Genomic DNA, 15,323 nt, shown 5'->3' on the forward strand with positions numbered 1-15,323 from the left:
GTCAAGAAATCAAAAGACGCACTGCATTGGGCAAATTTGCTGCAAAAGACCTCTTTAAAGTGTTGAAAAGCAAAGATGTCACCTTGAGGACTAAGGCGCGCCTGACCCAACCCATGGTGTTTTCCATCGCCTCATATGCATTTGAAAGCTGGACGATGAATAAGGAAGAATGAAGAAGAATTGGTGCCTTTGAATTATGGTGTTGGCAAAGAATATTGAATATACCATGAACTGCCAAAAGAACTAACAAATCTGTCTTGGAAAAGTACAGCCAGAATGCTCCTAAGAAGCGAGGATGGCGAGACTTTGTCTCACATACCCCGGACATGTTATTAGGGGGCACCAGTCCCTGGAGAAGGGCATCACATTTGGTAAAGTAGAGGGTCAGCGAAAAAGAGGAAGACACTTAACAAGACAGATTGATACAGTGGCTGTAACAGTGAGCTCAAATATAGCAACAGTTGTGAGGATGGCACAGGACTGGGCATTGTTTTGTTCTGTTGTACATAGAGTCGCTGTGAGTCAGAACTGACTTGACAGCACTTAACAACAATCTAGCGATGAAGCCTGCCTATTTAAAAATTCTAGGAGATGTTATTCTCTAATCTCTACTAGCTGCGTACTGCAGCTTCTCAAATTGTATGTGGTTATATTCTTCCAGATATATAAAGCAGAACTTCCCTTTAGGTCAAATTAAGTTTCTTCTAATTCAACCTTGATTATACTAGGAAAAAATTATCAACCTTCTAAAGTTACACTCTGTGCTCAAGCATAGCAACAATTGCGAGGATGGCGCAGGACCAGGCAGTGTTTCATTTTTCTGTGTGTAGGGTTGCTACGAGTTGGAACCGACTTGACGGCACCTAACAACAACAACTATAGGGAGAGTAGAACTGCCTCATAGGGTTTCCAAGTAGGTGCTGGTTGATTCAAACTGCCTACCTTCTGGTTAGCAGCTGAGCTCTTAACAACTGTGCAACCAGGGTAGCTGTAGGCTGATCCGAATCCCAGTTTTACTAGCTCTGACTGCTGTGACTTTGAGCTGCTATTCACCTTTATCCCAGTTTCCTCATCTGTAAAGTGGGATCATAATGGAGCCTACTTCCTAGGGTTGTTGTGAGGATTAAATGGGTTAATTCATACATGGCATTTAGAATGGCTTCTAGCACAAAGCAAAGCAAGAACAAAATAAATGTGGGCTGATTAATATTTCCTCAAACATGAATATCTAGCATTTAAAAAACTTTCTATTTCTTACTCTTCAAAACATTATTACAACTTAAAAAAAATTTTTTTAATTGTAAATATAGTATTTCAACCACATTATCAAAATCTGACCCTCACTTATAATACTGTTTCTGTGGAAATTTTATTTTGAATTCAAAAATTTATTTACAAATAAAATGTTGAAGTACAGTTTACTTGGATAGAGAATATTTATATAAAAATGTAAATGTGTGTATAAAACTACCAGAAAATTCTTTACTTTTTTTGAACTAGGATTTATTTAATAAGCATTTCATCTCTATTTTTGTTGTCATAGCTGCTATGGGTCAGGTATCCCTGAAAACTATAAATCAGAGGAGAAGGAGTCTAGTATCGCTCATTTATTCACTGGGTTTGGCTTTTGCAACCAGATGCACAAATGCTTTACAACATTGTGTTTTATATAAAAGAACTACTTTGGGCTATGCCGTTTACACTTACTAGAGGGTCAGTTTCCTGAAGATAGTTATTCAGTGAAGGGTCTCTTGTTTGCCTGGATGAAATACCAAAATCAATAAAGCTAGACCTACAACAAGGAAACAGACCCTATCAGTTGCTCTCTTCTTGTCACTCCAAAAAAGGAAGCACCTCTGTGCCTTAAACGGAGAAAAGACTGAAGTTGTCAAGGATTTCACTTTACTTGGATCCACAATCAACACCCAGGGAAGCAGCAGTCAAGAAATCAAATGACACATTGCATGGGGCAAATCTACTTCAAAAGACATCTTTAAAGTTTTAAAAAGCAAAGATGTCACTTTAAGGGCTCAGGTGCACCTGACCCAAGCCAAGGTGTTTTCAATCGCCTTGTATGCATGTGAAAGCCGGACAATGAATAAGGAAGATTGACAAAGAATTGATGCCTTTGAATTATGGTGATTTCGATCAATGTTGAATATACCATGGACTGCCAGAGAACAAACAAATCTGTCTTGAAACAAGTACAAACAGAATGCTCCTTAGAAGCAAGGATGGTGAGACTTCATCTCAAATACTTTGGACATGTTTTCAGGAAGGGCCAGTCCCTGGAGGAGGACATCATACTTGGTAAAGTAGAGGGTCAGTAATAAAGAGGAAGACTTTCAATGAGATGGACTGACACAGTGGCTGCAAGAATGGACTCAAGCATAACAACGATTGTGCAGGACTGGGCAGTGTTTTGTTCTGTTGTATATAGGGTCACTATGAGTGTGGCGTAGTGGTTAAGTGCTACAGCTGCTAACCAAAAGGTCTGCAGTTCGAATCCACCAGGTGCTCCTTGGAAACTCTATGGGGCAGTTCTACTCTGTCCTGAAGGGTCACTATGAGTCGGAATCGACTCGACGGCACTGGGTTTGGTTTTTTTTTTTTTTTTTTATGAGTCAGAACTGGCTCAACAGCACCTAACAACAACAATTGTACCTTAAAGACCTGGTGAATTTCTGTGTATTTTGGAATTATTAACAAAAAACAGAATTGTTGGTAGATTTACCAGATTTAGCAAAGAAAAATGCAGGATGGCCAATTAAATTTGAATTTCAGAAAAACAATGAATAATTTTGTTTGTGTAAGTATATCCCAAATAGTGTATAAAATACACTGATATTAATAACATATTTATATTAAATCTGCCACCCTACTTGTTGGGGGATGAATATTTCTAGACATATTACTGCCTAGTCTTTCTCTCTTAATCTCACACACATACACAGGTTTATAAAAGGATATACATATTTTGTAAAAAAGTACAGCAATTTGAATTTACCTTTGCCTTCAAGGTTTTGAAAACTGCTTGAATTAGAGAACTACCAGTAATTTCCATTTGTGCTGAAATTGGGGAAGAAATCCATAATCTCATGTAATTATATTTTATTTCTTATTTTGCTCTGTACAATTACAGAAATAAGTTTCATAACAGTTTATTTCAATGCATTTACTGCTTTTCTCAAAAGGTAAATGGAGCATTGACGCTCAAGATGATATAATATGAGATAATACTGCCACCTGGAGATCAGATGCAGGTATGACTAAGAATCAACCTAATTTCTAACTCCTGAATAGGTAATTTTACGTATGGTGACAAAAAACAAATCAAAACAAACCCATTGCTGTGGAGTCGATTCCAACTCTTAGCGACGCTACAGGACAGAGTAAAACTGCCCCATAGGTTTTCCAAGGAGCGGTTGGTGGTTCGAACTGCCAATCTTTTGATGAGCAGCCGAGCTCTTAACCACTGCGCCACCAGGGCTCCGGTATGGTGACAGTTGATTTAATTAATAACACACTCTGCCAGTTGCCATCATTTAACTCTAATGTTTTCTTCATTTACACATTCATCTAAAGGACTTTTATTAAGTTTCTATTATATGCCAGATGCTATGCTAGACTTTGGGAATACAAAGATGCATGACACCTACTTCCTATCCTTGAGAATTTAACAGGCTAGTGGGAGACACACGCAGATAACCAAATGTCACCCAGGTACCCTCTCTTTTAAGTTTAAAATGAAATTAGATCTAATCGCAACCCTTATAAGGTGGAAAACTCACACCGCTCCCTCTTTGTAGAGTAGAATTTTCCCATTAACTTTAGACTCTAAGCTCTTACTTCAACTATCTTATTGTTACACACGTATTGCCCTTGTTCTCCACCAAATCTCTGAAAGATGTGGATCACAACACTTTTTCTTGATTTCCATAATGATTCATTCACACAAAGCTTTAAGTTTGTAAAGGCTTTAACTTAACGTTTGGGGACTTGGAGACAGGGATTAATTAGAAATTGAATAATAGACTTCATCGCGCTTTTAAAAGTCCTGGAATGTGCTTCTCCTTCCGCCATTTTGACCAGCCTTTCTCCCCCTGCCCCCTTTTTCCGCTGTCTCTTAGCGGTAATTCCCAACCTCATCCTGTACCCCACTGAGGGACCCTTCCCACTTTACGATGGAGAGCAATTTAACTTTCTCAGACTCTCCTTCCCCCAAACTCAGCTTTCTGCCCAGCTGTGCATATCTAAACTCTCATTATTGTGTTATGATACACAATGGACTATCTACTCAGGGACTCATCCTTTTTCTCAGCCTTACATAAAGATTTGGAAATCCTGGTGGTATAGTGGTTAAGAGCTACAGCTGCTAACCATAAAGGTTGGCAGTTCAAACCCACCAGGTGCTCCTTGGAAACCCTGTGGGGCAGTTCTACTCTGTCCTGTTGGGTCATTATGAGTTGGAATCAACTCAATGGCAAAGGGTTTGGTTTTTTATATAAAGATTTGGAGACCTAGTGGCACACTGGTTAAGAGCTTGGCTGCTCATCAAAAGGTCAGCAGTTCCAATGCACCAGCAATAAGGTATGAGGATGACTTGTCCTTCCTATATCTTTTCTCCAAATTCTTATCATAGGAGCATCCCAGTTTTAGAAGGCTTATATTATAGGCTTAGCCAGAAAAAGAAGTTTACCGAGGGCCAGCAAATTAGCTATATTGCACTACAACCCTTCCTTCAGTTTTCTCTCCTTTTTGTGTTAAATTTTAGTCCAAGTTTAGCAGTATTACCATGAAGTGTCACAAGATTGCTACCCCATAGGGGTAGCTTATAAATAAGCCCCCAAAACAAACCCACTGCCATCAAGCCAATTCTGACTCCTAGCAACCCTATAGGACAGAGTAGAACTGCCCCGTAGAGTTTCCAAGGAGCACCTGTCGTATTTGAACTGTCGACCTCTTGGTTTGCAGCCCTAGCACTTAACTACTACGCCACCAGAGTTTCCAGCTTGCAGTATAGCAGAGAAAAGTAGCAGGAAGCAAGGAAGGGGGAGGGGAAGGAAGGGAAAGAGGCAGGCAGGCAGGCAAGGAGGGTGGGAGGAAGGGAGGAAGAAAGTTTATATCTCTGAGTAACAAGTGAATAAAAAAAAATGTTATTTAAAACCCAAACTGCTACGATTCTGTCTTCTAAGGAGTTGGCGTAATTCCTGTTAATGGGGAAATAAATCTTTATATACCCTTTGCCATCAAGTCAATTCCGACTCATAATCCAATGGGACAGAGTAGAACTGCCCCCTAGGGTTTCCAAGGAGCTGCTGGGCCTAGGTCTCCTGACTTTTGGTTTAAAGAGGAATTGTCTCAATCACTTTACTTTCAGGAACAAAGTGAGATAACTTAATTCATTCAAAAAGCATCCATCTATTGAGCACCTACTTTATTCCTCCTTCTATGCGATGTGCTATGCAATGTTCTTAAGATACAAAATCAAGTAAAATATGATCTCTGTCCCTAAGGAATGTATAGTTTAGTGAGGAAGACAAGTCTATCAAAGACCATGTTTTTAATATTGGGTATTGTCAAGTCAATTTTTACTCATAGCAACCCCTGTGACAGAGCAGAATTGCCCATGGGGTTTTCTAGGCCGTTTTTTTTTTTTTTTTAATCTTTACAGGAACAGATAGCCAGGTCTTTCCCCGATGGAGCTACTGGACTGATTCAAACAGCCAACTTTTTGGTTAGCAGCCAAGAGCTTATATGTTAGAATTTTGTAAATGTCTATGTAACTTTTCATGTCTATTTATTGTTTTTCCAAAACAATTAGTAGTGAAATACTTAAAGTGAAAAGGCCTCTGTGTTTAGTTTTGGGTACCTCACCAATGCTTAAGATGTAGAATCTAAGGTCCTGACTCCTGACCTAGTGCTCACTCCATGACACCCCAAAATGTTCCCTTAGAAATGGTGGCTCATGGATGCTTCTCCCACATCACTGGTTTCTGCTTTCAGCATTCACAGTTCTCACAAAGGCTCGCTCATCTCAACAGTAGTAGAGCTCTCAGTGATAGATAACCAAAAAAACCAAACTCATTGTCATCGAGTCGATTCCTACTCACAGTGACCCTACAGGACACGGTAGAACTGCCCCATAGATTTTACAAGGAGCGCCTGGTAGATTTGAACTGCCGACCTTTTGGTTAGCAGCTGAAGCTCTTAACCACTACACCATCAGGGTAGTTCAGCATTAATCTCTCAATACCATTTTCTGAGGGTGGCTCAAAGCAAGGATCTTACTAAGCTTTATAATAGCAGCTATAGTGTGACATGGCTTTTCAAATAGTTTATTCTTTTATATCCTGGCTGTGAAGCAGGCCTATATAACACCACATTGTGGCTTTTTCTTCCTAATTCAACTGTATCCTTTCTTTTACAGAATGATCTTATAAAAATGTAACTCAGACAATGTCATGCTTTAAAATCCTCCAGTGCTTACCACTGCACTGGAAAAAAAAACCTCAAAATTTCTTACCTTGGTTTAAAAAACTCTTCCTGATACGATCCTCTGCTGACTGCTGGGACTCCATCTCATACCTTTTCTCCTTGTCCCCTGCATTCCAGACCCCAACACTGTCATTATTGCAGTTCCGTGAACATGCCAAGCTCATTTCTGCCTTAGGGTTTTGTACTATTTCTTGAGCCAGGCAGCAAGGAAGGATTGAGCAGCGGCATCTCTCTGCCTAGGCATTCTGGTGGGGAAGAAAAAAGAGGTGGAAGAACACTTAGCAAATGATGAATATAAACAAAACAAAAACTCCTATAAGAACCACTGAGATAACAACAGGTGACTCTTTGTCAGGTATTGAGGTAGAAAATCCATTTGTTTTTGGTTGAGATATGTGCCTTCTCCTTTAGAGTGTAACCTTCCAAAAAAAACCTTCCAAAGGGGAAGGAAAACACGTTTGCAATTCAACAAATGAGTACAATAGTGGCTTCCAAAGACATTCATCATCTGAATCACCTGAGGGTGATACTTAACTTACCGAAGCTTTAATATCAACGTTGCCTCCCCCACCCCCAAGAGATTCCTGATTCAAATGTGAAAAAAATTATGATGCCATTGGAAATTCCCCACACATCTGTCAGTTTGTCCTGTTGTGGTTGCTTGTGTGTTGCCGTGATGCTGGAAGCTATGCCACTTGTATTCAAGTACCAGCAAGGTGACCCATGGTGCACAGGTTTCAGTGAGCTTCCAGACTAAGACAGACTAGGAAAAAGGACCTGGCGGTCTATTTCTGAAAAAAAATTAGCCAGTGAAAACCTTATGAATAGCAGTGGAACACTGTCTGATATAGTGCCAGAAGATGAGCCCCTCAGGTTGGAAGGTACTCAAAAGACTGGGAAAGAGCTGCCTCCTCAAAGTAGAGTCGACCTTAATGACATGGGTGGAGTCAAGCTTTCAAGACCTTCATTTGCTGATGTGGCACAACTCAAAATGAGAAGAAATAGCTGCAAACAGCCATTAATAATCAGAATGTGGAATGTACAAAGTATGAATCTAGGAAAAATGGAAATCATCAGAAATGAAATGGAATGCATAAACATTGATATCCTAGGCATTAGCGAGCTGAAATGGACTGGTATTGGCCATTTTGAATTAGACAATCACATGGTCTACTACGCTGGGAATGACAAATTGAAGAGAAATAGCATTGCATTTATTGTCAAAAAAGAACATTTCAAGACCTAACCTTAAATACAGTGCTGTCAGTGATAGAATAATACCCTATCATGCCTGCAAGGAAGACCAGTTAATACGACTATTATTGAAATTTACACACCAACCACTAAGGTCAAAGATGAAGAAATTAAAGATTGTTATCAACTTCTGCAGTCTGAAATTGATAAAACAGGCAATCAAAATGCATTGATAATTACTGGCGATTGGAAGGTGAAAGTTGGAAACAAAGAATCAGTAGTTGGAAAATACGGCCTTGCTGATAGAAACGATGCCATAGATCGCATGATAGAATTTTGCAAGACCACCAACTTCTTCATTGCAAATATCTTTTTGTAACGACATAAATGATGACTATATAGATTGACCTTGCCAGATGGAATACACAGGAATCAAAATGACTACATCTGTGGAAAGAGACGATGAAAAAGCTCAGTATCATCAGTCAGAACAAGGCCAAGGACCGACTGGGGAACAGACCATTAACTTCTCATATGCAAGTTGAAGTTGAAACTTAAGAAAATTAGAACAAGTCATATGTTAAAAGTATGACCTTGAGTATATCCCACCTGAATTTAGAGACCATCTGAAGAATAGATTTGGAGTGTTGAACACTAATGACCGAAGACCAGACCAGTTGTGGGATGACATCAAGTACATCATGCAAGAAGAAAGCAAGGGGTCATTAAAGACAGGAAAGAAAGAATAGACCAAAATGGATGTGACAAGAGAGTCTGAACCTTGTTCTTGAACGTAGAGTAGCTAAAGCAAACAGAAAAAACGATGAAGTCAGAGTTGAACAGAAGATTGCAAAGGGCGGCTCAAGAAGACAAAGTATTATAATGACATGTGCAAAGATCTGGAGTTAGAAAACCAAAAAAAAAAAAAAAAACACGTTTGGTTGGCATTTCTCAAGCTGAAAGAACTGAAGAAAAAATTCAAGCCTTGAATTACAATTCTCAAGAATTCTATAGACAACATATTGAATAGCATAGGACGCATCAAAAGAAGATGGAAGGAATACAGAGTCATTGTACCAAAAAGAATTGATCGACGTTCAGCCATGTCAGGAGGTAGCCTATGATCAAAAACCCAATGGTGATGGTACTGAAGGAAGAAGTTCAAGCTGTACTGAAGACCCTGGTGAAAAACAAGGCTCCAGGAATTGATGGACTATCAATTAAGATGTTCCAACAAAAAGATGTAGCGCGTGAAGTGTTCACTCATCTTTACCAAGAAATTTGGAGGACAGCCTACCTGGCCGATCAACAGGAAGAGATCCGTATTTATACCTATTCCAAAGAAAGTTGATCCAACAGAATGCAGAAATTATCAAACAGTATCATTAATATTACATGCAAGTAAAATTTTGCTGAAGATCATTCAAAAGAGGCTGCAGCAGTACATTGACAGGAAACTCCCAGGAATTCAAGCCAGATTCAGAAGACGACTGGAAACCAGGGCTATCATTGCTGATGTCAGATAGATCCTGGCTGAAAGCAGAGAATACCAGAAGGATCTTTATCTGTGTTTTATTGACTATGCAAAGGCATTTGACTGTGTGGATCATAACAATTTATGAATAAAATTGGGAAGAATAGGAATTCCAGAACCTTTAATTGTGCTCATGAGGAACCTGTGCATAGACCAAGAGGCACAAACAGCACAAGAGGATTCTGTATGGTTTAAAGTCAAGAAAGGTGTGTGTCAGGGTTGTATCCTTTCACCATACTTGTTCAATTTGTATGCAGAGCAAATAATCCAAGAAGCTGGACTATATGAAGAAGAACAGGGCATCAGGGTTGGAAGAAGACTCATTAACAACCTGTGTTATGCAGATGACACAACCTTGCTTGCTGAAATGAAGAGGACTTGAAGCACTTACTGATGAAGATGAAAGACCAAAGCCTTCAGTATGGATTACACCTCAACGTAAAGAAAACAAAAATCCTCACAACTGGGCCAATAAGCAAGATCATGATAAACGGAGAAAAGATTGAAGTTGTCAAGGATTTCCTTTTACTTGGATCAACAATCAACGCCCTTGGAAGCAGCAGTCAAGAAATCAAATAATGTATTGCTTTGGGCAAATGTGCTGCAAAATAACTCTTTAAAGTGTTAAAAAGCAAAGACACCACTTTAAGGACTAAGGTGGGCCTAACCCAAGCCATAGTGTTTTCAATTGCCTCATATGCATGTGAAAGCTGGACAATGAATAAGGAAGACCCCCAAGAAGAATTGATACCTTTGAATTATGGTGTTGGTGAAGAATGTTGAATATACCATGAACTGCCAAAAGAACGAACAAATCTGTCTTGGAAGAAGAACAGCCAGAAGGCTCCTTGGAAGCAAGGATGGTGAGACTCTGTCTCACATACTTTGGACATGTTATCAGGAGAGACTAGTCCCTGGAGAAGGACGTCATGCTTTGTAAAGAAAAAAAAAAAAAAAAATTTTTTTTTTTTTTTTGTAGAGGGTCAGTGATAAAGAGGAAGACCCTCAGTGAGATGGATTGACAGACACAGAGGCTGCAACAATGGGCTCAAACATAGTAACTATTGTGAGAAAGGCTCAGGACTGGGCAGTGTTTTGTTCTGTTTTACAAAGGGTTTCTGTGAGTTGGAGCCAACTCAACAGCACCTAACAACAACAACAACATTGGAAATTTTAACACTCACTGTATGTTTAATAATATTAAGCAATTACTGTTATATTAGGAACAATAATAATAATGTAGCTAAGGTGTTTTTCTTTTTTTTAAATTGCTTAGAGATCCATACTGAACGATTTATTATGGATTAAATGATGTTGGAGATTTGCTTCAGTGTAATACTAGAGAAAGAAAAATGTGTGTGGAGGGGAGTGAGGGGTAGAATGAAACAGGATTGGCCATAAGTCAACAGCTAGGTGGTGCGTACAGAGAGGTTCATTGTACTAATTTGAATTCTTTGGTATGTGTTTGAATTTTTCCATTTTACTGCAAAAAAAAAAAAAAATAAGAAAAGGTTTTTTGAAAAATAGAGATCCCTGAGCCCCTCGGAGACTCTGGTTCAGAAGGCCTAGAGCCTGTAAATCTGTGTGTTTGCGTCACCACCACCACCAGGCAATTCACCAGCAGTACTCCATCCCAACTATCTACTCTATTGATGTTGTTAGGTAGAATATGTTAATACTGGGGTAGGGGTGGTAATCGGGTGTAATGGATTGAATTGTGTCCCCCAAAATATGTGTCAATTTGGTTAGGCCATGTGTGGTTGTCCTCCGTTTTGTGATTTTCCTGCCTGTGGTTAAAGAGGATTAGGATGGAATGTAACACTTTTTTTTTTTTTAATTGTGCCTTAAGGGAAAGTTTACAAATCAAGTCTGTCTCATAAAAACTTAGATACACCTTGCTATATATTCCTAGTTGCTCTCCCCCTAATGAGACAGCACACTCCTCTCCACCCTCTGTTTCCGTGTCCATTCAGCCAGCTTCTGTCCCCCTCTGCCTCTCATCTCCCCTCCAGACAGGAGCTGCCCACATAGTCTCATGTGTCTACTTCATCCAATAAGCTCATTCCTCACTAGTATCATTTTCTACATTATATAGTCCAGTCCAATCCCTGTCTGAAGAGTTGGCTTTGGGAATGGTTCCTGTCTTGGGCTAACAGAAGGGTCTGGGAACCTCCAGGGTCCTTCTGGTCTCAGTCAGACCATTAAGTCTGGTCTTTTTATGAGAAATTGAAGTCTGTATCCCACTGCTCTCCTGCTCCCTCAGAGATTCTCTGTTGTGTTCTCTGTCAGGGCAGTCATTGGTTGTAGCCAGGCACCATCTAGTTCTTCTGATCTCAGGCTGATGTAGTCTCTGGTTTGTGTGGCCCTTTCTGTCTCTTGGGGTCATAATTACCTTGTGACTTTGGTGTTCTTCATTCTCCTTTGCTCCATGTGGGCTGAGACCAACTGATGCATCTTAGCTGGCTGCTTGCTAGTGTTTAAGACCCCAGATGCCACTCTCTAAAGTGGGATGCACAATAGAAATATAACACCCTTGCTCAGGTCACATCCCTGATCCAATGTAAAGGGAGCGTCCCTGAGGTGTGGCCTGTACCACATTTTATCTTACAAGAGATAAAAGGAAAGGGAAGCAAGCAGAGAGTTGGGGCCTTCATACCACCAAGAAAGAAGCACCAGGAGCAGAGCATGTCCTTTGGACCTGGGGTTCCTGCTTGGAGATACTCCTAGTCCAGGGGAAGAATCACGAGAGGGACATTCCTCCAGACATGAGAGAGAGACAAAGCCTTCTCCCGAAACTGACGCCCTGAATTCGGACTTCTAGCCTCCTGGGCTGTGAGAGAATAAACTTCTCTTTGTTAAAGCCAGCCATGAGTGGTATTTCTGTTACAGCATCACTAGATGACTAAGACATGGGGGAATTTCAAGGCTCCCATGTACAAATATCGTCCTTAGGAAGAATGTATTTGATTAGAGTAAGTGTGTATTTAACAGTGACTCCACAGGAGGGATGTCTACAGTTTTAAGAAAAATTAGTAAATCTTAAAGAACAAAATTTCTTTCAGGCAGGAACTCCAGTTACCAAATTACAAGAAATTATACGTAAAATCTCACGGTTCCAACTTTTATCTAGCATCACTCTTTTCCTGGGTGAATAAAATCCAGCCACATTGACACTTTGCTTCTTCAGACATGCCAAGCTCATTTTTACCTAAGGACCCAAGTTTCAGCCTTGTGTTCTACTCAAAAAGTGCTACACTTCATTTATATCTCAACCCCGAAGTTACCTCTTCAAGGCCTTCCCTGACACTCCCTCTTCAGTACCCCACCTCTTACAGTAACTCCCTATGACCTTAAGCGATAATTTCAGGGCACTTATTTTTTTTATCATTAGATGAAATTGTCTTATTTGTTTACTAACTTATTGTTTCCTTTATCAAATATATAAGATCTCTGACTGTAGGGCTCTTGTCCATGTTGTTTATGGATGCATGCTAACCTCTTACGATGTACTATCTGGCCAAAATAACGACTCAATAAATAAAGTTGAGTACCTGGAATATCTACATTTGGAAGGGTACCTCCCTGTGCCCCCACATTACATCAAGTGCTGCAAATTCAAATGCCACAGGGATCAGATTGGTACTAAAACCAAGGGCCTGTGGTTAGAAAAATCTAGAGAAAAAAACTCAGGATCACTTGTACCGGCCTGAAGGAGGCAGCTGCTCTTCAGTTTGAATCATGTTGCATGCTGTAATCCAGATCTAGTGTAGCCAGATTATCCCATTTTTTCATAATATGCCAAAAAGCCATGCTTCAAAAAAAAATTTTTTTTTTATTGTGCTTTAGGTGCATGTTTACAGAGCAAATTCATTTCTCATTAAGCAATTAATACACAAATTGTTTTGTGACACTGGTTGCCAACGCTGTGATGTGCCAACACTCTCCCCTTCTCAACCCTGGGTTTCCCATTTCCATTTGTCCAGTTTTCCTGACCCTTCCTGCCTTCTTGTCTTTGCTTTTGGGCTGGTATGCCCACTTAGTCTCGTATACATGGTTGAACTACGTGCGTTATTGTTTGTTTTATAGGCCTGTCTAATCTTTGGCTGAAGGGTGAACTTCAAGAGTGATTTCAGTACTGAGTTAAAAGGGTGTCCAGGGGCCATACTCTCGGGGTTTCTCCAAATTCTTTTGTTAGCAACCGATTTAAAAAAATGACAGTAGCGCATGAATCACTAGTTTGTAAGCTCTGCTCCTCCAGAGGTTAAGAGAAGACACTGAGAAAGGATACTGTGAAGGTTGTACCGTACAGCATTGTTTGTAATGGTGAAAAATGGGAAATAACCTGAATACCCATCACTATGGAATTACCAAATAATTTGTGGCAACCTTACAAAAGATCAGCAGTTCAAATCTACCAGCTGCTCCTTGGAAGCCCTATGGTGCAGTTCTACTCTGTCCCATGGGGTAGCTATGAGCTGGAGTCCACTCAATGGTAACGGGTTTGATAGAATATTGTTGTTGTTAGGTACCGTCGAGTCGGTTCTGACTCATAGCGACCCTATGTACAACAGAACAAAACACTGCCGGGTCCTGCGCCATCCTCACAATCGCTATGCTTGAGCTCATGGTTGCAGCCACTGTGTCAATCCATCTTTTGAGGGTCTTCCTCTTTTCTGCTGACCCTCTCCTTTACCAAGCATGATGTCCTTCTTTGGGGATTGATTCCTCTGATAACATGTCCAAAGTATGTGAGATGTAAAATATTATGTATGGTTATGTGATTAAAGCAAACAAATGGTAGTCATATGTATCAATGCAGATAGATTTCAAAAACATAAAATTGGGTGAAAAAATCAAGTTGCAGTTGAATAAACAAAATAGGAATGGCATTCTTGTGAAACTTCAATAGCCCAAAGCCATTCTATACAATGTTTGGGAATACACAGGAATGGTGAAAATATAAAAACCTAGATTAGCAGGATAACCCAAACCCATAATGTTTGGGAATACACAGGAATGGTGAAAATATAAAACCCTAGATTAGCAGGATACATATCAAATTTATGATCTTGGTTGCCTTTCAGAAGGGAGGTAGCAGAGTGGGACTTGGGAGAGGGGGCACCTGCCTTTATCTGCAATGTTCTATTTCTTTCATTAAATAATATGAAATGACAAAATGCAACATCTGTTCTTTCTGGATAGTGTGTACATGAATATTTGCTCTTGCTTTTCTTCTTAAAATATTTAAAAACAATAAAAAAATGGAGAGGGTGTGTTGGAGAAGAAAGATCATGTACTAGAAGCCAGGAGACTTGGGTTCCAGTCTTTGCTCTGCCACTCTGGCATACATACAATTTCCAGATATGGCTGCCTCATTAGCAAATGCGGGAGAAGTATGTGGTGTTCTCCAAAGTCCTTCCTATCCAGTAGTCTATGAATCTAAAACACACTCACGCTCACGCATGTATGTTACACTCCCCCAAATTCCTTCAATCTAACAGTCTATGAATCTAAGATCTCCCACCTCCCATAAACGGAAAAATTACCCAGACTAGGAAAAGAAACATGTATTCCTTCCCTCATTTAGGACGGATCCATCTCTCTTAACCCGCACTTCCTTTTCCAGAGGCAGCATGTATGGTGGAAAGAGAATTGTCTTTGGCGACAGGAAGACCTGGATCTATCAGCCTTTATAAGTCTCAGCTTCCTCATTCCTAAAATGGAGATTATAACACCTTCCTCATAAGATTGTTTTTTTTTTTGTTTTGTTTTGTTTTCACAGGATTGTAGCGAGGTTTAGAAATAACGTATGTCTAGTCTGGTTAGTCCCTGAATAGAGTAGCAATTAATAGTAGTAATAATAGAATCTCATTAAAAATACCTAGGTGCCCAGCATCAGAGTCACTGAATACAATGACACTTTTCAAGCTGCCCTCCAAGTCAGCGCCAGTCTTGCGAAGACCCGACTGCGTATCGGAAACAATCAAGAAACGGTTTCCATGGCGACACTCCAGTTCCTCCTCTGGGTCTGCTCCAGTGGCATACTGGGAATTGTAGTGCGGGGGAGCCGCCACTCACAAGGTGGCGGGACGGCTTC

This window comes from Loxodonta africana, chromosome 1 (assembly GCF_030014295.1).
Source record: "Loxodonta africana isolate mLoxAfr1 chromosome 1, mLoxAfr1.hap2, whole genome shotgun sequence".
NCBI classification, from domain to species: Eukaryota; Metazoa; Chordata; class Mammalia; order Proboscidea; family Elephantidae; genus Loxodonta; species Loxodonta africana.